We start from the raw sequence: 24,940 nt of genomic DNA, 5'->3' as shown, positions 1-24,940 counted from the left end.
AATGCCTTTTGTACACTCCGGTTCAAACATTCCTTTTGCTTCTGGTCACCAAGATAAAAAATCTACTTTTGTATGCTCAGTGTCCATTGAAATGGTATTTTCCATCTGAAAAACATTGCCCATTGTCATTTTAACAGATAACACAGTCCTTTTGTATATGGTCAATTAGATAGATCCTCTACTTTGGAATGCCCAGTGTCCACTGAAATGTTATTTTCAATCCAAAAAACATTGCTCATTGTCATTTTAATAGATGAGGGAGGGAAATACGGTTGTGCTGACTGTAGCGCTTTTCAATTTTGTATAAAGAGAGTTGTAGTACGACCCCGACGAGACTCGAACTCGCAATCTTCTGATTCGAAGTCAGACGCCTTATCCATTAGGCCACGAGGCCAACGATCTTACAGACGCAGTAATGCCTATTGTACACTCCGGTTCAAACATTCCTTTTGCTTCTGGTCACCAAGATAAAAAATCTACTTTTGAATGCTCAGTGTCCACTGAAATGCTATTTTCCATCTGAAAAACATTGCCCATTGTCATTTTAACAGATAACACAGTCCTTTTGTATATGGTCAATTAGATAGATCCTCTACTTTGGAATGCCCAGTATCCACTGAAATGTTATTTTCAATCCAAAAAACATTGCTCATTGTCATTTTAATAGATGAGGGAGGGAAATACGGTTGTGCTGACTGTAGCACTTTTCAATTTTGTATAAAAAGAGTTGTAGTACGACCCCGACGAGACTCGAACTCGCAATCTTCTGATTCGAAGTCAGACGCCTTATCCATTAGGCCACGAGGCCAACGATCTTACAGACGCAGTAATGCCTATTGTACACTCCGGTTCAAACATTCCTTTTGCTTCTGGTCACCAAGATAAAAAATCTACTTTTGAATGCTCAGTGTCCACTGAAATGGTATTTTCCATCTGAAAAACATTGCCCATTGTCATTTTAACAGATAACACAGCCCTTTTGTATATGGTCAATTAGATAGATCCTCTACTTTGGAATGCCCAGTGTCCACTGAAATGTTATTTTCAATCCAAAAAACATTGCTCATTGTCATTTTAATAGATGAGGGAGGGAAATACGGTTGTGCTGACTGTAGCGCTTTTCAATTTTGTATAAAGAGAGTTGTAGTACGACCCCGACGAGACTCGAACTCGCAATCTTCTGATTCGAAGTCAGACGCCTTATCCATTAGGCCACGAGGCCAACGATCTTACAGACGCAGTAATGCCTATTGTACACTCCGGTTCAAACATTCCTTTTGCTTCTGGTCACCAAGATAAAAAAATCTACTTTTGAATGCTCAGTGTCCATTGAAATGGTATTTTCCATCTGAAAAACATTGCCCATTGTCATTTTAACAGATAACACAGTCCTTTTGTATATGGTCAATTAGATAGATCCTCTACTTTGGAATGCCCAGTGTCCACTGAAATGTTATTTTCAATCCAAAAAACATTGCTCATTGTCATTTTAATAGATGAGGGAGGGAAATACGGTTGTGCTGACTGTAGCGCTTTTCAATTTTATATAAAAAGAGTTGTACTACGACCCCGACGAGACTCGAACTCGCAATCTTCTGATTCGAAGTCAGACGCCTTATCCATTAGGCCACGAGGCCAACGATCTTACAGACGCAGTAATGCCTATTGTACACTCCGGTTCAAACATTCCTTTTGCTTCTGGTCACCAAGATAAAAAAATCTACTTTTGAATGCTCAGTGTCTATTGAAATGGTATTTTCCATCTGAAAAACATTGCCCATTGTCATTTTAACAGATAACACAGTCCTTTTGTATATGGTCAAGTAGATAGATCCTCTACTTTGGAATGCCCAGTGTCCACTGAAATGTTATTTTCAATCCAAAAAACATTGCTCATTGTCATTTTGATAGATGAGGGAGGGAAATACGGTTGTGCTGACTGTAGCGTTTTTCAATTTTGTATAAAAAGAGTTGTACTACGACCCCGACGAGACTCGAACTCGCAATCTTCTGATTCGAAGTCAGACGCCTTATCCATTAGGCCACGAGGCCAACGATCTTACAGACGCAGTAATGCCTATTGTACACTCCGGTTCAAACATTCCTTTTGCTTCTGGTCACCAAGATAAAAAATCTACTTTTGAATGCTCAGTGTCCATTGAAATGGTATTTTCCATCTGAAAAACATTGCCCATTGTCATTTTAACAGATAACACAGTCCTTTTGTATATGGTCAATTAGATAGATCCTCTACTTTGGAATGCCCAGTGTCCACTGAAATGTTATTTTCAATCCAAAAAACATTGCTCATTGTCATTTTAATAGATGAGGGAGGGAAATACGGTTGTGCTGACTGTAGCGCTTTTCAATTTTGTATAAAAACAGTTGTAGTACGACACCGACGAGACTCGAACTCGCAATCTTCTGATTCGAAGTCAGACGCCTTATCCATTAGGCCACGAGGCCAACGATCTTACAGACGCAGTAATGCCTATTGTACACTCCGGTTCAAACATTCCTTTTGCTTCTGGTCACCAAGATAAAAAAATCTACTTTTGAATGCTCAGTGTCTATTGAAATGGTATTTTCCATCTGAAAAACATTGCCCATTGTCATTTTAACAGATAACACAGTCCTTTTGTATATGGTCAATTAGATAGATCCTCTACTTTGGAATGCCCAGTGTCCACTGAAATGTTATTTTCAATCCAAAAAACATTCCTCATTGTCATTTTAATACATGAGGGAGGGAAATACGGTTGTGCTGACTGTAGCGCTTTTCAATTTTGTATAAAAACAGTTGTAGTACGACACCGACGAGACTCGAACTCGCAATCTTCTGATTCGAAGTCAGACGCCTTATCCATTAGGCCACGAGGCCAACGATCTTACAGACGCAGTAATGCCTATTGTACACTCCGGTTCAAACATTCCTTTTGCTTCTGGTCACCAAGATAAAAAATCTACTTTTGAATGCTCAGTGTCTATTGAAATGGTATTTTCCATCTGAAAAACATTGCCCATTGTCATTTTAACAGATAACACAGTCCTTTTGTATATGGTCAAGTAGATAGATCCTCTACTTTGGAATGCCCAGTGTCCACTGAAATGTTATTTTCAATCCAAAAAACATTGCTCATTGTCATTTTGATAGATGAGGGAGGGAAAAACGGTTGTGCTGACTGTAGCGCTTTTCAATTTTGTATAAAAAGAGTTGTACTACGACCCCGACGAGACTCGAACTCGCAATCTTCTGATTCGAAGTCAGACGCCTTATCCATTAGGCCACGAGGCCAACGATCTTACAGACGCAGTAATGCCTTTTGTACACTCCGGTTCAAACATTCCTTTTGCTTCTGGTCACCAAGATAAAAAATCTACTTTTGTATGCTCAGTGTCCATTGAAATGGTATTTTCCATCTGAAAAACATTGCCCATTGTCATTTTAACAGATAACACAGTCCTTTTGTATATGGTCAATTAGATAGATCCTCTACTTTGGAATGCCCAGTGTCCACTGAAATGTTATTTTCAATCCAAAAAACATTGCTCATTGTCATTTTAATAGATGAGGGAGGGAAATACGGTTGTGCTGACTGTAGCGCTTTTCAATTTTGTATAAAGAGAGTTGTAGTACGACCCCGACGAGACTCGAACTCGCAATCTTCTGATTCGAAGTCAGACGCCTTATCCATTAGGCCACGAGGCCAACGATCTTACAGACGCAGTAATGCCTATTGTACACTCCGGTTCAAACATTCCTTTTGCTTCTGGTCACCAAGATAAAAAATCTACTTTTGAATGCTCAGTGTCCACTGAAATGCTATTTTCCATCTGAAAAACATTGCCCATTGTCATTTTAACAGATAACACAGTCCTTTTGTATATGGTCAATTAGATAGATCCTCTACTTTGGAATGCCCAGTAACCACTGAAATGTTATTTTCAATCCAAAAAACATTGCTCATTGTCATTTTAATAGATGAGGGAGGGAAATACGGTTGTGCTGACTGTAGCACTTTTCAATTTTGTATAAAAAGAGTTGTAGTACGACCCCGACGAGACTCGAACTCGCAATCTTCTGATTCGAAGTCAGACGCCTTATCCATTAGGCCACGAGGCCAACGATCTTACAGACGCAGTAATGCCTATTGTACACTCCGGTTCAAACATTCCTTTTGCTTCTGGTCACCAAGATAAAAAATCTACTTTTGAATGCTCAGTGTCCACTGAAATGGTATTTTCCATCTGAAAAACATTGCCCATTGTCATTTTAACAGATAACACAGCCCTTTTGTATATGGTCAATTAGATAGATCCTCTACTTTGGAATGCCCAGTGTCCACTGAAATGTTATTTTCAATCCAAAAAACATTGCTCATTGTCATTTTAATAGATGAGGGAGGGAAATACGGTTGTGCTGACTGTAGCGCTTTTCAATTTTGTATAAAGAGAGTTGTAGTACGACCCCGACGAGACTCGAACTCGCAATCTTCTGATTCGAAGTCAGACGCCTTATCCATTAGGCCACGAGGCCAACGATCTTACAGACGCAGTAATGCCTATTGTACACTCCGGTTCAAACATTCCTTTTGCTTCTGGTCACCAAGATAAAAAAATCTACTTTTCAATGCTCAGTGTCCATTGAAATGGTATTTTCCATCTGAAAAACATTGCCCATTGTCATTTTAACAGATAACACAGTCCTTTTGTATATGGTCAATTAGATAGATCCTCTACTTTGGAATGCCCAGTGTCCACTGAAATGTTATTTTCAATCCAAAAAACATTGCTCATTGTCATTTTAATAGATGAGGGAGGGAAATACGGTTGTGCTGACTGTAGCGCTTTTCAATTTTATATAAAAAGAGTTGTACTACGACCCCGACGAGACTCGAACTCGCAATCTTCTGATTCGAAGTCAGACGCCTTATCCATTAGGCCACGAGGCCAACGATCTTACAGACGCAGTAATGCCTATTGTACACTCCGGTTCAAACATTCCTTTTGCTTCTGGTCACCAAGATAAAAAAATCTACTTTTGAATGCTCAGTGTCTATTGAAATGGTATTTTCCATCTGAAAAACATTGCCCATTGTCATTTTAACAGATAACACAGTCCTTTTGTATATGGTCAATTAGATAGATCCTCTACTTTGGAATGCCCAGTGTCCACTGAAATGTTATTTTCAATCCAAAAAACATTGCTCATTGTCATTTTGATAGATGAGGGAGGGAAATACGGTTGTGCTGACTGTAGCGTTTTTCAATTTTGTATAAAAAGAGTTGTACTACGACCCCGACGAGACTCGAACTCGCAATCTTCTGATTCGAAGTCAGACGCCTTATCCATTAGGCCACGAGGCCAACGATCTTACAGACGCAGTAATGCCTATTGTACACTCCGGTTCAAACATTCCTTTTGCTTCTGGTCACCAAGATAAAAAATCTACTTTTGAATGCTCAGTGTCCATTGAAATGGTATTTTCCATCTGAAAAACATTGCCCATTGTCATTTTAACAGATAACACAGTCCTTTTGTATATGGTCAATTAGATAGATCCTCTACTTTGGAATGCCCAGTGTCCACTGAAATGTTATTTTCAATCCAAAAAACATTGCTCATTGTCATTTTAATAGATGAGGGAGGGAAATACGGTTGTGCTGACTGTAGCGCTTTTCAATTTTGTATAAAAACAGTTGTAGTACGACACCGACGAGACTCGAACTCGCAATCTTCTGATTCGAAGTCAGACGCCTTATCCATTAGGCCACGAGGCCAACGATCTTACAGACGCAGTAATGCCTATTGTACACTCCGGTTCAAACATTCCTTTTGCTTCTGGTCACCAAGATAAAAAAATCTACTTTTGAATGCTCAGTGTCTATTGAAATGGTATTTTCCATCTGAAAAACATTGCCCATTGTCATTTTAACAGATAACACAGTCCTTTTGTATATGGTCAATTAGATAGATCCTCTACTTTGGAATGCCCAGTGTCCACTGAAATGTTATTTTCAATCCAAAAAACATTCCTCATTGTCATTTTAATACATGAGGGAGGGAAATACGGTTGTGCTGACTGTAGCGCTTTTCAATTTTGTATAAAAACAGTTGTAGTACGACACCGACGAGACTCGAACTCGCAATCTTCTGATTCGAAGTCAGACGCCTTATCCATTAGGCCACGAGGCCAACGATCTTACAGACGCAGTAATGCCTATTGTACACTCCGGTTCAAACATTCCTTTTGCTTCTGGTCACCAAGATAAAAAATCTACTTTTGAATGCTCAGTGTCTATTGAAATGGTATTTTCCATCTGAAAAACATTGCCCATTGTCATTTTAACAGATAACACAGTCCTTTTGTATATGGTCAAGTAGATAGATCCTCTACTTTGGAATGCCCAGTGTCCACTGAAATGTTATTTTCAATCCAAAAAACATTGCTCATTGTCATTTTGATAGATGAGGGAGGGAAAAACGGTTGTGCTGACTGTAGCGCTTTTCAATTTTGTATAAAAAGAGTTGTACTACGACCCCGACGAGACTCGAACTCGCAATCTTCTGATTCGAAGTCAGACGCCTTATCCATTAGGCCACGAGGCCAACGATCTTACAGACGCAGTAATGCCTATTGTACACTCCGGTTCAAACATTCCTTTTGCTTCTGGTCACCAAGATAAAAAATCTACTTTTGAATGCTCAGTGTCCATTGAAATGGTATTTTCCATCTGAAAAACATTGCCCATTGTCATTTTAACAGATAACACAGTCCTTTTGTATATGGTCAATTAGATAGATCCTCTACTTTGGAATGCCCAGTGTCCACTGAAATGTTATTTTCAATCCAAAAAACATTGCTCATTGTCATTTTAATAGATGAGGGAGGGAAATACGGTTGTGCTGACTGTAGCGCTTTTCAATTTTGTATAAAGAGAGTTGTAGTACGACCCCGACGAGACTCGAACTCGCAATCTTCTGATTCGAAGTCAGACGCCTTATCCATTAGGCCACGAGGCCAACGATCTTACAGACGCAGTAATGCCTTTTGTACACTCCGGTTCAAACATTCCTTTTGCTTCTGGTCACCAAGATAAAAAATCTACTTTTGTATGCTCAGTGTCCATTGAAATGGTATTTTCCATCTGAAAAACATTGCCCATTGTCATTTTAACAGATAACACAGTCCTTTTGTATATGGTCAATTAGATAGATCCTCTACTTTGGAATGCCCAGTGTCCACTGAAATGTTATTTTCAATCCAAAAAACATTGCTCATTGTCATTTTAATAGATGAGGGAGGGAAATACGGTTGTGCTGACTGTAGCGCTTTTCAATTTTGTATAAAGAGAGTTGTAGTACGACCCCGACGAGACTCGAACTCGCAATCTTCTGATTCGAAGTCAGACGCCTTATCCATTAGGCCACGAGGCCAACGATCTTACAGACGCAGTAATGCCTATTGTACACTCCGGTTCAAACATTCCTTTTGCTTCTGGTCACCAAGATAAAAAATCTACTTTTGAATGCTCAGTGTCCACTGAAATGCTATTTTCCATCTGAAAAACATTGCCCATTGTCATTTTAACAGATAACACAGTCCTTTTGTATATGGTCAATTAGATAGATCCTCTACTTTGGAATGCCCAGTATCCACTGAAATGTTATTTTCAATCCAAAAAACATTGCTCATTGTCATTTTAATAGATGAGGGAGGGAAATACGGTTGTGCTGACTGTAGCACTTTTCAATTTTGTATAAAAAGAGTTGTAGTACGACCCCGACGAGACTCGAACTCGCAATCTTCTGATTCGAAGTCAGACGCCTTATCCATTAGGCCACGAGGCCAACGATCTTACAGACGCAGTAATGCCTATTGTACACTCCGGTTCAAACATTCCTTTTGCTTCTGGTCACCAAGATAAAAAATCTACTTTTGAATGCTCAGTGTCCACTGAAATGGTATTTTCCATCTGAAAAACATTGCCCATTGTCATTTTAACAGATAACACAGTCCTTTTGTATATGGTCAATTAGATAGATCCTCTACTTTGGAATGCCCAGTGTCCACTGAAATGTTATTTTCAATCCAAAAAACATTGCTCATTGTCATTTTAATAGATGAGGGAGGGAAATACGGTTGTGCTGACTGTAGCGCTTTTCAATTTTGTATAAAGAGAGTTGTAGTACGACCCCGACGAGACTCGAACTCGCAATCTTCTGATTCGAAGTCAGACGCCTTATCCATTAGGCCACGAGGCCAACGATCTTACAGACGCAGTAATGCCTATTGTACACTCCGGTTCAAACATTCCTTTTGCTTCTGGTCACCAAGATAAAAAAATCTACTTTTGAATGCTCAGTGTCCATTGAAATGGTATTTTCCATCTGAAAAACATTGCCCATTGTCATTTTAACAGATAACACAGTCCTTTTGTATATGGTCAATTAGATAGATCCTCTACTTTGGAATGCCCAGTGTCCACTGAAATGTTATTTTCAATCCAAAAAACATTGCTCATTGTCATTTTAATAGATGAGGGAGGGAAATACGGTTGTGCTGACTGTAGCGCTTTTCAATTTTATATAAAAAGAGTTGTACTACGACCCCGACGAGACTCGAACTCGCAATCTTCTGATTCGAAGTCAGACGCCTTATCCATTAGGCCACGAGGCCAACGATCTTACAGACGCAGTAATGCCTATTGTACACTCCGGTTCAAACATTCCTTTTGCTTCTGGTCACCAAGATAAAAAAATCTACTTTTGAATGCTCAGTGTCTATTGAAATGGTATTTTCCATCTGAAAAACATTGCCCATTGTCATTTTAACAGATAACACAGTCCTTTTGTATATGGTCAAGTAGATAGATCCTCTACTTTGGAATGCCCAGTGTCCACTGAAATGTTATTTTCAATCCAAAAAACATTGCTCATTGTCATTTTGATAGATGAGGGAGGGAAATACGGTTGTGCTGACTGTAGCGTTTTTCAATTTTGTATAAAAAGAGTTGTACTACGACCCCGACGAGACTCGAACTCGCAATCTTCTGATTCGAAGTCAGACGCCTTATCCATTAGGCCACGAGGCCAACGATCTTACAGACGCAGTAATGCCTATTGTACACTCCGGTTCAAACATTCCTTTTGCTTCTGGTCACCAAGATAAAAAATCTACTTTTGAATGCTCAGTGTCCATTGAAATGGTATTTTCCATCTGAAAAACATTGCCCATTGTCATTTTAACAGATAACACAGTCCTTTTGTATATGGTCAATTAGATAGATCCTCTACTTTGGAATGCCCAGTGTCCACTGAAATGTTATTTTCAATCCAAAAAACATTGCTCATTGTCATTTTAATAGATGAGGGAGGGAAATACGGTTGTGCTGACTGTAGCGCTTTTCAATTTTGTATAAAAACAGTTGTAGTACGACACCGACGAGACTCGAACTCGCAATCTTCTGATTCGAAGTCAGACGCCTTATCCATTAGGCCACGAGGCCAACGATCTTACAGACGCAGTAATGCCTATTGTACACTCCGGTTCAAACATTCCTTTTGCTTCTGGTCACCAAGATAAAAAATCTACTTTTGAATGCTCAGTGTCTATTGAAATGGTATTTTCCATCTGAAAAACATTGCCCATTGTCATTTTAACAGATAACACAGTCCTTTTGTATATGGTCAAGTAGATAGATCCTCTACTTTGGAATGCCCAGTGTCCACTGAAATGTTATTTTCAATCCAAAAAACATTGCTCATTGTCATTTTGATAGATGAGGGAGGGAAATACGGTTGTGCTGACTGTAGCGCTTTTCAATTTTGTATAAAAAGAGTTGTACTACGACCCCGACGAGACTCGAACTCGCAATCTTCTGATTCGAAGTCAGACGCCTTATCCATTAGGCCACGAGGCCAACGATCTTACAGACGCAGTAATGCCTATTGTACACTCCGGTTCAAACATTCCTTTTGCTTCTGGTCACCAAGATAAAAAATCTACTTTTGAATGCTCAGTGTCCATTGAAATGGTATTTTCCATCTGAAAAACATTGCCCATTGTCATTTTAACAGATAACACAGTCCTTTTGTATATGGTCAATTAGATAGATCCTCTACTTTGGAATGCCCAGTGTCCACTGAAATGTTATTTTCAATCCAAAAAACATTGCTCATTGTCATTTTAATAGATGAGGGAGGGAAATACGGTTGTGCTGACTGTAGCGCTTTTCAATTTTGTATAAAGAGAGTTGTAGTACGACCCCGACGAGACTCGAACTCGCAATCTTCTGATTCGAAGTCAGACGCCTTATCCATTAGGCCACGAGGCCAACGATCTTACAGACGCAGTAATGCCTTTTGTACACTCCGATTCAAACATTCCTTTTGCTTCTGGTCACCAAGATAAAAAATCTACTTTTGAATGCTCAGTGTCCATTGAAATGGTATTTTCCATCTGAAAAACATTGCCCATTGTCATTTTAACAGATAACACAGTCCTTTTGTATATGGTCAATTAGATAGATCCTCTACTTTGGAATGCCCAGTGTCCACTGAAATGTTATTTTCAATCCAAAAAACATTGCTCATTGTCATTTTAATAGATGAGAGAGGGAAATAAGGTTGTGCTGACTGTAGCGCTTTTCAATTTTATATAAAAAGAGTTGTACTACGACCCCGACGAGACTCGAACTCGCAATCTTCTGATTCGAAGTCAGACGCCTTATCCATTAGGCCACGAGGCCAACGATCTTACAGACGCAGTAATGCCTTTTGTACACTCCGATTCAAACATTCCTTTTGCTTCTGGTCACCAAGATAAAAAATCTACTTTTGAATGCTCAGTGTCCATTGAAATGGTATTTTCCATCTGAAAAACATTGCCCATTGTCATTTTAACAGATAACACAGTCCTTTTGTATATGGTCAATTAGATAGATCCTCTACTTTGGAATGCCCAGTGTCCACTGAAATGTTATTTTCAATCCAAAAAACATTGCTCATTGTCATTTTAATAGATGAGGGAGGGAAATACGGTTGTGCTGACTGTAGCGCTTTTCAATTTTGTATAAAGAGAGTTGTACTACGACCCCGACGAGACTCGAACTCGCAATCTTCTGATTCGAAGTCAGACGCCTTATCCATTAGGCCACGAGGCCAACGATCTTACAGACGCAGTAATGCCTTTTGTACACTCCGATTCAAACATTCCTTTTGCTTCTGGTCACCAAGATAAAAAATCTACTTTTGAATGCTCAGTGTCCATTGAAATGGTATTTTCCATCTGAAAAACATTGCCCATTGTCATTTTAACAGATAACACAGTCCTTTTGTATATGGTCAATTAGATAGATCCTCTACTTTGGAATGCCCAGTGTCCACTGAAATGTTATTTTCAATCCAAAAAACATTGCTCATTGTCATTTTAATAGATGAGAGAGGGAAATAAGGTTGTGCTGACTGTAGCGCTTTTCAATTTTATATAAAAAGAGTTGTACTACGACCCCGACGAGACTCGAACTCGCAATCTTCTGATTCGAAGTCAGACGCCTTATCCATTAGGCCACGAGGCCAACGATCTTACAGACGCAGTAATGCCTATTGTACACTCCGGTTCAAACATTCCTTTTGCTTCTGGTCACCAAGATAAAAAAATCTACTTTTGAATGCTCAGTGTCTATTGAAATGGTATTTTCCATCTGAAAAACATTGCCCATTGTCATTTTAACAGATAACACAGTCCTTTTGTATATGGTCAATTAGATAGATCCTCTACTTTGGAATGCCCAGTGTCCACTGAAATGTTATTTTCAATCCAAAAAACATTGCTCATTGTCATTTTAATAGATGAGGGAGGGAAATACGGTTGTGCTGACTGTAGCGCTTTTCAATTTTGTATAAAAACAGTTGTAGTACGACACCGACGAGACTCGAACTCGCAATCTTCTGATTCGAAGTCAGACGCCTTATCCATTAGGCCACGAGGCCAACGATCTTACAGACGCAGTAATGCCTATTGTACACTCCGGTTCAAACATTCCTTTTGCTTCTGGTCACCAAGATAAAAAATCTACTTTTGAATGCTCAGTGTCTATTGAAATGGTATTTTCCATCTGAAAAACATTGCCCATTGTCATTTTAACAGATAACACAGTCCTTTTGTATATGGTCAATTAGATAGATCCTCTACTTTGGAATGCCCAGTGTCCACTGAAATGTTATTTTCAATCCAAAAAACATTGCTCATTGTCATTTTAATAGATGAGGGAGGGAAATACGGTTGTGCTGACTGTAGCGCTTTTCAATTTTGTATAAAGAGAGTTGTAGTACGACCCCGACGAGACTCGAACTCGCAATCTTCTGATTCGAAGTCAGACGCCTTATCCATTAGGCCACGAGGCCAACGATCTTACAGACGCAGTAATGCCTTTTGTACACTCCGATTCAAACATTCCTTTTGCTTCTGGTCACCAAGATAAAAAATCTACTTTTGAATGCTCAGTGTCCATTGAAATGGTATTTTCCATCTGAAAAACATTGCCCATTGTCATTTTAACAGATAACACAGTCCTTTTGTATATGGTCAATTAGATAGATCCTCTACTTTGGAATGCCCAGTGTCCACTGAAATGTTATTTTCAATCCAAAAAACATTGCTCATTGTCATTTTAATAGATGAGGGAGGGAAATACGGTTGTGCTGACTGTAGCGCTTTTCAATTTTGTATAAAGAGAGTTGTAGTACGACCCCGACGAGACTCGAACTCGCAATCTTCTGATTCGAAGTCAGACGCCTTATCCATTAGGCCACGAGGCCAACGATCTTACAGACGCAGTAATGCCTATTGTACACTCCGGTTCAAACATTCCTTTTGCTTCTGGTCACCAAGATAAAAAATCTACTTTTGAATGCTCAGTGTCCATTGAAATGGTATTTTCCATCTGAAAAACATTGCCCATTGTCATTTTAACAGATAACACAGTCCTTTTGTATATGGTCAATTAGATAGATCCTCTACTTTGGAATGCCCAGTGTCCACTGAAATGTTATTTTCAATCCAAAAAACATTGCTCATTGTCATTTTAATAGATGAGGGAGGGAAATACGGTTGTGCTGACTGTAGCGCTTTTCAATTTTGTATAAAGAGAGTTGTAGTACGACCCCGACGAGACTCGAACTCGCAATCTTCTGATTCGAAGTCAGACGCCTTATCCATTAGGCCACGAGGCCAACGATCTTACAGACGCAGTAATGCCTATTGTACACTCCGGTTCAAACATTCCTTTTGCTTCTGGTCACCAAGATAAAAAATCTACTTTTGAATGCTCAGTGTCCATTGAAATGGTATTTTCCATCTGAAAAACATTGCCCATTGTCATTTTAACAGATAACACAGTCCTTTTGTATATGGTCAATTAGATAGATCCTCTACTTTGGAATGCCCAGTGTCCACTGAAATGTTATTTTCAATCCAAAAAACATTGCTCATTGTCATTTTAATAGATGAGGGAGGGAAATACGGTTGTGCTGACTGTAGCGCTTTTCAATTTTGTATAAAGAGAGTTGTAGTACGACCCCGACGAGACTCGAACTCGCAATCTTCTGATTCGAAGTCAGACGCCTTATCCATTAGGCCACGAGGCCAACGATCTTACAGACGCAGTAATGCCTTTTGTACACTCCGATTCAAACATTCCTTTTGCTTCTGGTCACCAAGATAAAAAATCTACTTTTGAATGCTCAGTGTCCATTGAAATGGTATTTTCCATCTGAAAAACATTGCCCATTGTCATTTTAACAGATAACACAGTCCTTTTGTATATGGTCAATTAGATAGATCCTCTACTTTGGAATGCCCAGTGTCCACTGAAATGTTATTTTCAATCCAAAAAACATTGCTCATTGTCATTTTGATAGATGAGGGAGGGAAATACGGTTGTGCTGACTGTAGCGCTTTTCAATTTTGTATAAAAAGAGTTGTACTACGACCCCGACGAGACTCGAACTCGCAATCTTCTGATTCGAAGTCAGACGCCTTATCCATTAGGCCACGAGGCCAACGATCTTACAGACGCAGTAATGCCTATTGTACACTCCGGTTCAAACATTCCTTTTGCTTCTGGTCACCAAGATAAAAAATCTACTTTTCAATGCTCAGTGTCCATTGAAATGGTATTTTCCATCTGAAAAACATTGCCCATTGTCATTTTAACAGATAACACAGTCCTTTTGTATATGGTCAATTAGATAGATCCTCTACTTTGGAATGCCCAGTGTCCACTGAAATGTTATTTTCAATTCAAAAAACATTGCTCATTGTCATTTTAATAGATGAGGGAGGGAAATACGGTTGTGCTGACTGTAGCGCTTTTCAATTTTGTATAAAGAGAGTTGTAGTACGACCCCGACGAGACTCGAACTCGCAATCTTCTGATTCGAAGTCAGACGCCTTATCCATTAGGCCACGAGGCCAACGATCTTACAGACGCAGTAATGCCTATTGTACACTCCGGTTCAAACATTCCTTTTGCTTCTGGTCACCAAGATAAAAAATCTACTTTTGAATGCTCAGTGTCCATTGAAATGGTATTTTCCATCTGAAAAACATTGCCCATTGTCATTTTAACAGATAACACAGTCCTTTTGTATATGGTCAATTAGATAGATCCTCTACTTTGGAATGCCCAGTGTCCACTGAAATGTTATTTTCAATCCAAAAAACATTGCTCATTGTCATTTTAATAGATGAGGGAGGGAAATACGGTTGTGCTGACTGTAGCGCTTTTCAATTTTGTATAAAGAGAGTTGTAGTACGACCCCGACGAGACTCGAACTCGCAATCTTCTGATTCGAAGTCAGAAGCCTTATCCATTAGGCCACGAGGCCAACGATCTTACAGACGCAGTAATGCCTATTGTACACTCCGGTTCAAACATTCCTTTTGCTTCTGGTCACCAAGATAAAAAATCTACTTTTGAATGCTCAGTGTCCACTGAAATGCTATTTTCCATCTGAAAAACATTGCCCATTGTCATTTTAACAGATAACACAGTCCTTTTGTATATGGTCAATTAGATAGATCCTCTACTTTGGAATGCCCAGTATCCACTGAAATGTTATTTTCAATCCAAAAAACATTGCTCATTGTCATTTTAATAGATGAGGGAGGGAAATACGGTTGTGCTGACTGTAGCACTTTTCAATTTTGTATAAAAAGAGTTGTAGTACGACCCCGACGAGACTCGAACTCGCAATCTTCTGATTCGAAGTCAGACGCCTTATCCATTAGGCCACGAGGCCAACGATCTTACAGACGCAGTAATGCCTTTTGTACACTGCGGTTCAAACATTCCTTTTGCTTCTGGTCACCAAGATAAAAAATCTACTTTTGAATGCTCAGTGTCCATTGAAATGGTATTTTCCATCTGAAAAACATTGCCCATTGTCATTTTAACAGATAACACAGTCCTTTTGTATATGGTCAATTAGATAGATCCTCTACTTTGGAATGCCCAGTGTCCACTGAAATGTTATTTTCAATCCAAAAAACATTGCTCATTGTCATTTTAATAGATGAGGGAGGGAAATACGGTTGTGCTGACTGTAGCGCTTTTCAATTTTGTATAAAAAGAGTTGTAGTACGACCCCGACGAGACTCGAACTCGCAATCTTCTGATTCGAAGTCAGACGCCTTATCCATTAGGCCACGAGGCCAACGATCTTACAGACGCAGTAATGCCTATTGTACACTCCGGTTCAAACATTCCTTTTGCTTCTGGTCACCAAGATAAAAAATCTACTTTTGAATGCTCAGTGTCCATTGAAATGCTATTTTCCATCTGAAAAACATTGCCCATTGTCATTTTAACAGATAACACAGTCCTTTTGTATATGGTCAATTAGATAGATCCTCTACTTTGGAATGCCCAGTGTCCACTGAAATGTTATTTTCAATTCAAAAAACATTGCTCATTGTCATTTTAATAGATGAGGGAGGGAAATACGGTTGTGCTGACTGTAGCGCTTTTCAATTTTGTATAAAGAGAGTTGTAGTACGACCCCGACGAGACTCGAACTCGCAATCTTCTGATTCGAAGTCAGACGCCTTATCCATTAGGCCACGAGGCCAACGATCTTACAGACGCAGTAATGCCTATTGTACACTCCGGTTCAAACATTCCTTTTGCTTCTGGTCACCAAGATAAAAAATCTACTTTTGAATGCTCAGTGTCCATTGAAATGGTATTTTCCATCTGAAAAACATTGCCCATTGTCATTTTAACAGATAACACAGTCCTTTTGTATATGGTCAATTAGATAGATCCTCTACTTTGGAATGCCCAGTGTCCACTGAAATGTTATTTTCAATCCAAAAAACATTGCTCATTGTCATTTTAATAGATGAGGGAGGGAAATACGGTTGTGCTGACTGTAGCGCTTTTCAATTTTGTATAAAGAGAGTTGTAGTACGACCCCGACGAGACTCGAACTCGCAATCTTCTGATTCGAAGTCAGAAGCCTTATCCATTAGGCCACGAGGCCAACGATCTTACAGACGCAGTAATGCCTATTGTACACTCCGGTTCAAACATTCCTTTTGCTTCTGGTCACCAAGATAAAAAATCTACTTTTGAATGCTCAGTGTCCACTGAAATGCTATTTTCCATCTGAAAAACATTGCCCATTGTCATTTTAACAGATAACACAGTCCTTTTGTATATGGTCAATTAGATAGATCCTCTACTTTGGAATGCCCAGTATCCACTGAAATGTTATTTTCAATCCAAAAAACATTGCTCATTGTCATTTTAATAGATGAGGGAGGGAAATACGGTTGTGCTGACTGTAGCACTTTTCAATTTTGTATAAAAAGAGTTGTAGTACGACCCCGACGAGACTCGAACTCGCAATCTTCTGATTCGAAGTCAGACGCCTTATCCATTAGGCCACGAGGCCAACGATCTTACAGACGCAGTAATGCCTTTTGTACACTGCGGTTCAAACATTCCTTTTGCTTCTGGTCACCAAGATAAAAAATCTACTTTTGAATGCTCAGTGTCCATTGAAATGGTATTTTCCATCTGAAAAACATTGCCCATTGTCATTTTAACAGATAACACAGTCCTTTTGTATATGGTCAATTAGATAGATCCTCTACTTTGGAATGCCCAGTGTCCACTGAAATGTTATTTTCAATCCAAAAAACATTGCTCATTGTCATTTTAATAGATGAGGGAGGGAAATACGGTTGTGCTGACTGTAGCGCTTTTCAATTTTGTATAAAAAGAGTTGTAGTACGACCCCGACGAGACTCGAACTCGCAATCTTCTGATTCGAAGTCAGACGCCTTATCCATTAGGCCACGAGGCCAACGATCTTACAGACGCAGTAATGCCTATTGTACACTCCGGTTCAAACATTCCTTTTGCTTCTGGTCACCAAGATAAAAAATCTACTTTTGAATGCCCAGTGTCCATTGAAATGGTATTTTTCATCCAAAAACATTCCTCATTGTCATTTTAATAGATGAGAGAGGGAAATAAGGTTGTGCTGACTGTAGCGCTTTTCAATTTTGTATAAAAAGAGTTGTACTACGACCCCGACGAGACTCGAACTCGCAATCTTCTGATTCGAAGTCAGACGCCTTATCCATTAGGCCACGAGGCCAACGAACTTACAGACGCAGTAATGCCTATTGTACGCTCCGGTTCAAACATTCCTTTTGCTTCTGGTCACCAAGATAAAAAATCTACTTTTGAATGCTCAGTGTCTATTGAAATGGTATTTTCCATCTGAAAAATATTGCCCACTGTCATTTTAACAGATAACACAGTCCTTTTGTATATGGTCAATTAGATAGATCCTCTACTTTGGAATGCCCAGTGTCCACTCTAATGTTATTTTCAATCCAAAAAACATTGCTCATTGTCATTTTAATAGATGAGGGAGGGAAACACGGTTGTGCTGACTGTAGCGCTTTTCAATTTTGTATAAAAAGAGTTGTACTACGACCCCGACGAGACTCGAACTCGCAATCTTCTGATTCGAAGTCAGACGCCTTATCCATTAGGCCACGAGGCCAACGATCTTACAGACGCAGTAATGCCTATTGTACACTCCGGTTCAAACATTCCTTTTGCTTCTGGTCACCAAGATAAAAAATCTACTTTTGAATGCTCAGTGTCCATTGAAATGGTATTTTCCATCTGAAAAACATTGTCCATTGTCATTTTAACAGATCACACAGTCCTTTTGTATATGGTCCATTAGATAGATCCTCTACTTTGGAATGCCCAGTGTCCACTGAAATGTTATTTTCAATCCAAAAAACATTGCTCATTGTCATTTCAATAGAAGAGGGAGGGAAATAAGGTTGTGCTGACTGTAGCGCGTTTCAATTTTGTATAAAAAGAGTTGTACTACGACCCCGACGAGACTCGAACTCGCAATCTTCTGATTCGAAGTCAGACGCCTTATCCATTAGGCCACGAGGCCAACGATCTTACAGACGCAGTAATGCCTATTGTACACTGAGGATCAAAACATTCGTTCTTTCTCTGGTCATCAAGATAAATACCTCACTTTTGAATGCCCAGTGTCCATTGAAATCGTATTTTGCATCCAAAAAACATTGCTCATTGTCATTTTAATAGATGAGAGAGGGAAATACGGTTGTGCTGACTGTAGCGCTTTTCAATTTTGTATAAAAAGAGTTGTACTACGACCCCGACGAGACTCGAACTCGCAATCTTCTGATTCGAAGTCAGACGCCTTATCCATTAGGCCACGAGGCCAACGAACTTACAGACGCAGGAATGCCTATTGTACGCTCCGGTTCAAACATTCCTTTTGCTTCTGGTCACCAAGATAAAAAATCTACTTGTGAATGCTCAGTGTCTATTGAAATGGTATTTTCCATCTGAAAAATATTGCCCATTGTCATTTTAACAGATAACACAGTCCTTTTGTATATGGTCAATTAGATAGATCCTCTACTTTGGAATGCCCAGTGTCCACTGAAATGTTATTTTCAATCCAAAAAACATTGCTCATTGTCATTTTAATAGATGAGGGAGGGAAATACGGTTGTGCTGACTGTAGCGCTTTTCAATTTTGTATAAAAAGAGTTGTACTACGACCCCGACGAGACTCGAACTCGCAATCTTCTGATTCGAAGTCAGACGCCTTATCCATTAGGCCACGAGGCCAACGAACTTACAGACGCAGTAATGCCTATTGTGCGCTCCGGTTCAAACATTCCTTTTGCTTCTGGTCACCAAGATAAAAAATCTACTTTTGAATGCTCAGTGTCTATTGAAATGGTATTTTCCATCTGAAAAATATTGCCCACTGTCATTTTAACAGATAACACAGTCCTTTTGTATATGGTCAATTAGATAGATCCTCTACTTTGGAATGCCCAGTGTCCACTCTAATGTTATTTTCAATCCAAAAAACAATGCTCATTGTCATTTTAATAGATGAGGGAGGGAAACACGGTTGTGCTGACTGTAGCGCTTTTCAATTTTGTATAAAAAGAGTTGTACTACGACCCCGACGAGACTCGAACTCGCAATCTTCTGATTCGAAGTCAGACGCCTTATCCATTAGGCCACGAGGCCAACGATCTTACAGACGCAGTAATGCCTATTGTACACTGCGGTTCAAACATTCCTTTTGCTTCTGGTCACCAAGATAAAAAATCTACTTTTGAATGCTCAGTGTCCATTGAAATGGTATTTTCCATCTGAAAAATATTGCCCATTGTCATTTTAACAGATAACACAGTCCTTTTGTATATGGTCCATTAGATAGATCCTCTACTTTGGAATGCCCAGTGTCCACTGAAATGTTATTTTCCATCCAAAAAACATTGCTCATTGTCATTTCAATAGAAGAGGGAGGGAAATAAGGTTGTGCTGACTGTAGCGCTTTTCAATTTTGTATAAAAAGAGTTGTACTACGACCCCGCCGAGACTCGAACTCGCAATCTTCTGATTCGAAGTCAGACGCTTTATCCATTAGGCCACGAGGCCAACGATCTTACAGACGCAGTAATTCCTATAGTACACTGCGGATCAAAACATTTTTTCTCTCTCTGGTCACCAAGATAAATACCTTACTTTTGAATGCTCAGTGTCCATTGAAATGGTATTTTCCATCCAAAAAACATTCCTCATTGTCATTTTAACAGATAACACAGTCCTTTTGTATATGGTCCATTAGATAGATCCTCTACTTTGGAATGCCCAGTGTCCACTGAAATGTTATTTTCAATCCAAAAAACATTGCTCATTGTCATTTTAGTAGATGAGGGAGGAAATACGGTTGTGCTGACTGTAGCGCTTTTCAATTTTGTATAAAAAGAGTTGTACTACGACCCAGACGAGACTCGAACTCGCAATCTTCTGATTCGAAGTCAGACGCCTTATCCATTAGGCCACGAGGCCAACGATCTTACAGACGCAGTAATGCCTATTGTACACTCCGGTTCAAACATTCCTTTTGCTTCTGGTCACCAAGATAAAAAATCTACTTTTGAATGCTCAGTGTCCATTGAAATGGTATTTTCCATCTGAAAAACATTGTCCATTGTCATTTTAACAGATAACACAGTCCTTTTGTATATGGTCCTTTAGATAGATCCTCTACTTTGGAATGCCCAGTGTCCAATGAAATGTTATTTTCCATCCAAAAAACATTGCTCATTGTCATTTTAATAGATGAGGGAGGGAAAAAAGGTTGTGCTGACTGTCGCGCTTTTCAATTTTGTATAAAAAGAGTTGTACTACGACCCCGACGAAACTCGAACTCGCAATCTTCTGATTCGAAGTCAGACGCCTTATCCATTAGGCCACGAGGCCAACGATCTTACAGACGCAGTAATGCCTATTCTACACTGCTGATCAAAACATTCTTTCTTTCTCTGGTCACCAAGATAAATACCTTACTTTTGAATGCTCAGTGTCCATTGAAATGGTATTTTCAATCCAAAAAACATTGCTCATTGTCATTTTAATAGATGAGAGAGGGAAATAAGGTTGTGCTGACTGTAGCGCTTTTCAATTTTGTATAAAAAGAGTTGTACTACGACCCCGACGAGACTCAAACTCGAAATCTTCTGATTCGAAGTCAGACGCCTTATCCATTAGGCCACGAGGCCAACGATCTTACAGACGCAGTAATGCCTATTGTACACTCCGGTTCAAACATTCCTTTTGCTTCTGGTCACCAAGATAAAAAATCTACTTTTGAATGCTCAGTGTAAATTGAAATGGTATTTTCCATCTGAAAAACATTGTCCATTGTCATTTTAACAGATAACACAGTCCTTTTGTATATGGTCAATTAGATAGATCCTCTACTTTGGAATGCCCAGTGTCCACTGAAATGTTATTTTCAATCCAAAAAACATTGCTCATTGTCATTTTAATAGATGAGGGAGGGAAATAAGGTTGTGCTGACTGTAGCGCTTTTCAATTTTGTATAAAAAGAGTTGTACTACGACCCCGACGAGACTCGAACTCGCAATCTTCTGATTCGAAGTCAGACGCCTTATCCATTAGGCCACGAGGCCAACGATCTTACAGACGCAGTAATGCCTATTGTACACTCCGGTTCAAACATTCCTTTTGCTTCTGGTCACCAAGATAAAAAATCTACTTTTGAATGCTCAGTGTCCATTGAAATGGTATTTTCCATCTGAAAAATATTGCCCATTGTCATTTTAACAGATAACACAGTCCTTTTGTATATGGTCCATTAGATAGATCCTCTACTTTGGAATGCCCAGTGTCCTCTGAAATGTTATTTTCCATCCAAAAAACATTGCTCATTGTCATTTCAATAGAAGAGGGAGGGAAATAAGGTTGTGCTGACTGTAGCGCTTTTCAATTTTGTATAAAAAGAGTTGTACTACGACCCCGACGAGACTCGAACTCGCAATCTTCTGATTCGAAGTCAGACGCTTTATCCATTAGGCCACGAGGCCAACGATCTTACAGACGCAGTAATTCCTATAGTACACTGCGGATCAAAACATTTTTTCTCTCTCTGGTCACCAAGATAAATACCTTACTTTTGAATGCTCAGTGTCCATTGAAATGGTATTTTCCATCCAAAAAACATTACTCATTGTCATTTTAACAGATAACACAGTCCTTTTGTATATGGTCCATTAGATAGATCCTCTACTTTGGAATGCCCAGTGTCCACTGAAATGTTATTTTCAATCCAAAAAACATTGCTCATTGTCATTTTAATAGATGAGGGAGGAAATACGGTTGTGCTGACTGTAGCGCTTTTCAATTTTGTATAAAAAGAGTTGTACTACGACCCCGACGAGACTCGAACTCGCAATCTTCTGATTCGAAGTCAGACGCCTTATCCATTAGGCCACGAGGCCAACGATCTTACAGACGCAGTAATGCCTATTGTACACTGAGGATCAAAACATTCGTTCTTTCTCTGGTCACCAAGATAAATACCTTACTTTTGAATGCCCAGTGTCCACTGAAATGGTATTTTCAATCCAAAAAACATTGCTCATTGTCATTTCAATAGAAGAGGGAGGGAAATAAGGTTGTGCTGACTGTAGCGCTTTTCAATTTTGTATAAAAAGAGTTGTACTACGACCCCGACGAGACTCGAACTCGCAATCTTCTGATTCGAAGTCAGACGCCTTATCCATTAGGCCACGAGGCCAACGATCTTACAGACGCAGTAATGCCTATTGTACACTGAGGATCAAAACATTCTTTCTTTCTCTGGTCACCAAGATAAATACCTTACTTTTGAATGCCCAGTGTCCACTGAAATGGTATTTTCAATCCAAAAAACATTGCTCATTGTCATTTTAATAGATGAGAGAGGGAAATAAGGTTGTGCTGACTGTAGCGCTTTTCAATTTTGTATAAAAAGAGTTGTACTACGACCCCGACGAGACTCGAACTCGCAATCTTCTGATTCGAAGTCAGACGCCTTATCCATTAGGCCACGAGGCCAACGATCTTACAGACGCAGTAATGCCTATTGTACACTGCGGTTCAAACATTCCTTTTGCTTCTGGTCACCAAGATAAAAAATCTACTTTTGAATGCTCAGTGTAAATTGAAATGGTATTTTCCATCTGAAAAACATTGCCCATTGTCATTTTAACAGATAACACAGTCCTTTTGTATATGGTCCATTAGATAGATCCTCTACTTTGGAATGCCCAGTGTCCAATGAAATGTTATTTTCAATCCAAAAAACATTGCTCATTGTCATTTTAATAGATGAGGGAGGGAAAAAAGGTTGTGCTGACTGTAGCGCTTTTCAATTTTGTATAAAAAGAGTTGTACTACGACCCCGACGAAACTCGAACTCGCAATCTTCTGATTCGAAGTCAGACGCCTTATCCATTAGGCCACGAGGCCAACGATCTTACAGACGCAGTAATGCCTATTGTACACTGCTGATCAAAACATTCTTTCTTTCTCTGGTCACCAAGATAAATACCTTACTTTTGAATGCTCAGTGTCCATTGAAATGGTATTTTCAATCCAAAAAACATTGCTCATTGTCATTTTAATAGATGAGAGAGGGAAATAAAGTTGTGCTGACTGTAGCGCTTTTCAATTTTGTATAAAAAGAGTTGTACTACGACCCCGACGAGACTCAAACTCGCAATCTTCTGATTCGAAGTCAGACGCCTTATCCATTAGGCCACGAGGCCAACGATCTTACAGACGCAGTAATGCCTATTCTACACTGCGGATCAAAACATTCTTTCTTTCTCTGGTCACCAAGATAAATACCTTACTTTTGAATGCTCAGTGTCCATTGAAATGGTATTTTCAATCCAAAAAACATTGCTCATTGTCATTTTAATAGATGAGAGAGGGAAATAAGGTTGTGCTGACTGTAGCGCTTTTCAATTTTGTATAAAAAGAGTTGTACTACGACCCCGACGAGACTCAAACTCGCAATCTTCTGATTCGAAGTCAGACGCCTTATCCATTAGGCCACGAGGCCAACGATCTTACAGACGCAGTAATGCCTATTGTACACTCCGGTTCAAACATTCCTTTTGCTTCTGGTCACCAAGATAAAAAATCTACTTTTGAATGCTCAGTGTAAATTGAAATGGTATTTTCCATCTGAAAAACATTGCCCATTGTCATTTTAACAGATAACACAGTCCTTTTGTATATGGTCAATTAGATAGATCCTCTACTTTGGAATGCCCAGTGTCCACTGAAATGTTATTTTCAATCAAAAAAACATTGCTCATTGTCATTTTAATAGATGAGGGAGGGAAATAAGGTTGTGCTGACTGTAGCGCGTTTCAATTTTGTATAAAAAGAGTTGTACTACGACCCCGACGAGACTCGAACTCGCAATCTTCTGATTCGAAGTCAGACGCCTTATCCATTAGGCCACGAGGCCAACGATCTTACAGACGCAGTAATGCCTATTCTACACTCCGGTTCAAACATTCCTTTTGCTTCTGGTCACCAAGATAAAAAATCTACTTTTGAATGCTCAGTGTCCATTGAAATGGTATTTTCCATCTGAAAAATATTGCCCATTGTCATTTTAACAGATAACACAGTCCTTTTGTATATGGTCCATTAGATAGATCCTCTACTTTGGAATGCCCAGTGTCCTCTGAAATCTTATTTTCCATCCAAAAAACATTGCTCATTGTCATTTCAATAGAAGAGGGAGGGAAATATGGTTGTGCTGACTGTAGCGCTTTTCAATTTTGTATAAAAAGAGTTGTACTACGACCCCGACGAGACTCGAACTCGCAATCTTCTGATTCGAAGTCAGACGCTTTATCCATTAGGCCACGAGGCCAACGATCTTACAGACGCAGTAATTCCTATAGTACACTGCGGATCAAAACATTTTTTCTCTCTCTGGTCACCAAGATAAATACCTTACTTT

Source organism: Haliotis asinina, chromosome 3 (genome assembly GCF_037392515.1).
Source record: "Haliotis asinina isolate JCU_RB_2024 chromosome 3, JCU_Hal_asi_v2, whole genome shotgun sequence".
NCBI classification, from domain to species: Eukaryota; Metazoa; Mollusca; class Gastropoda; order Lepetellida; family Haliotidae; genus Haliotis; species Haliotis asinina.
This window is presented reverse-complemented; position numbering follows the sequence as displayed.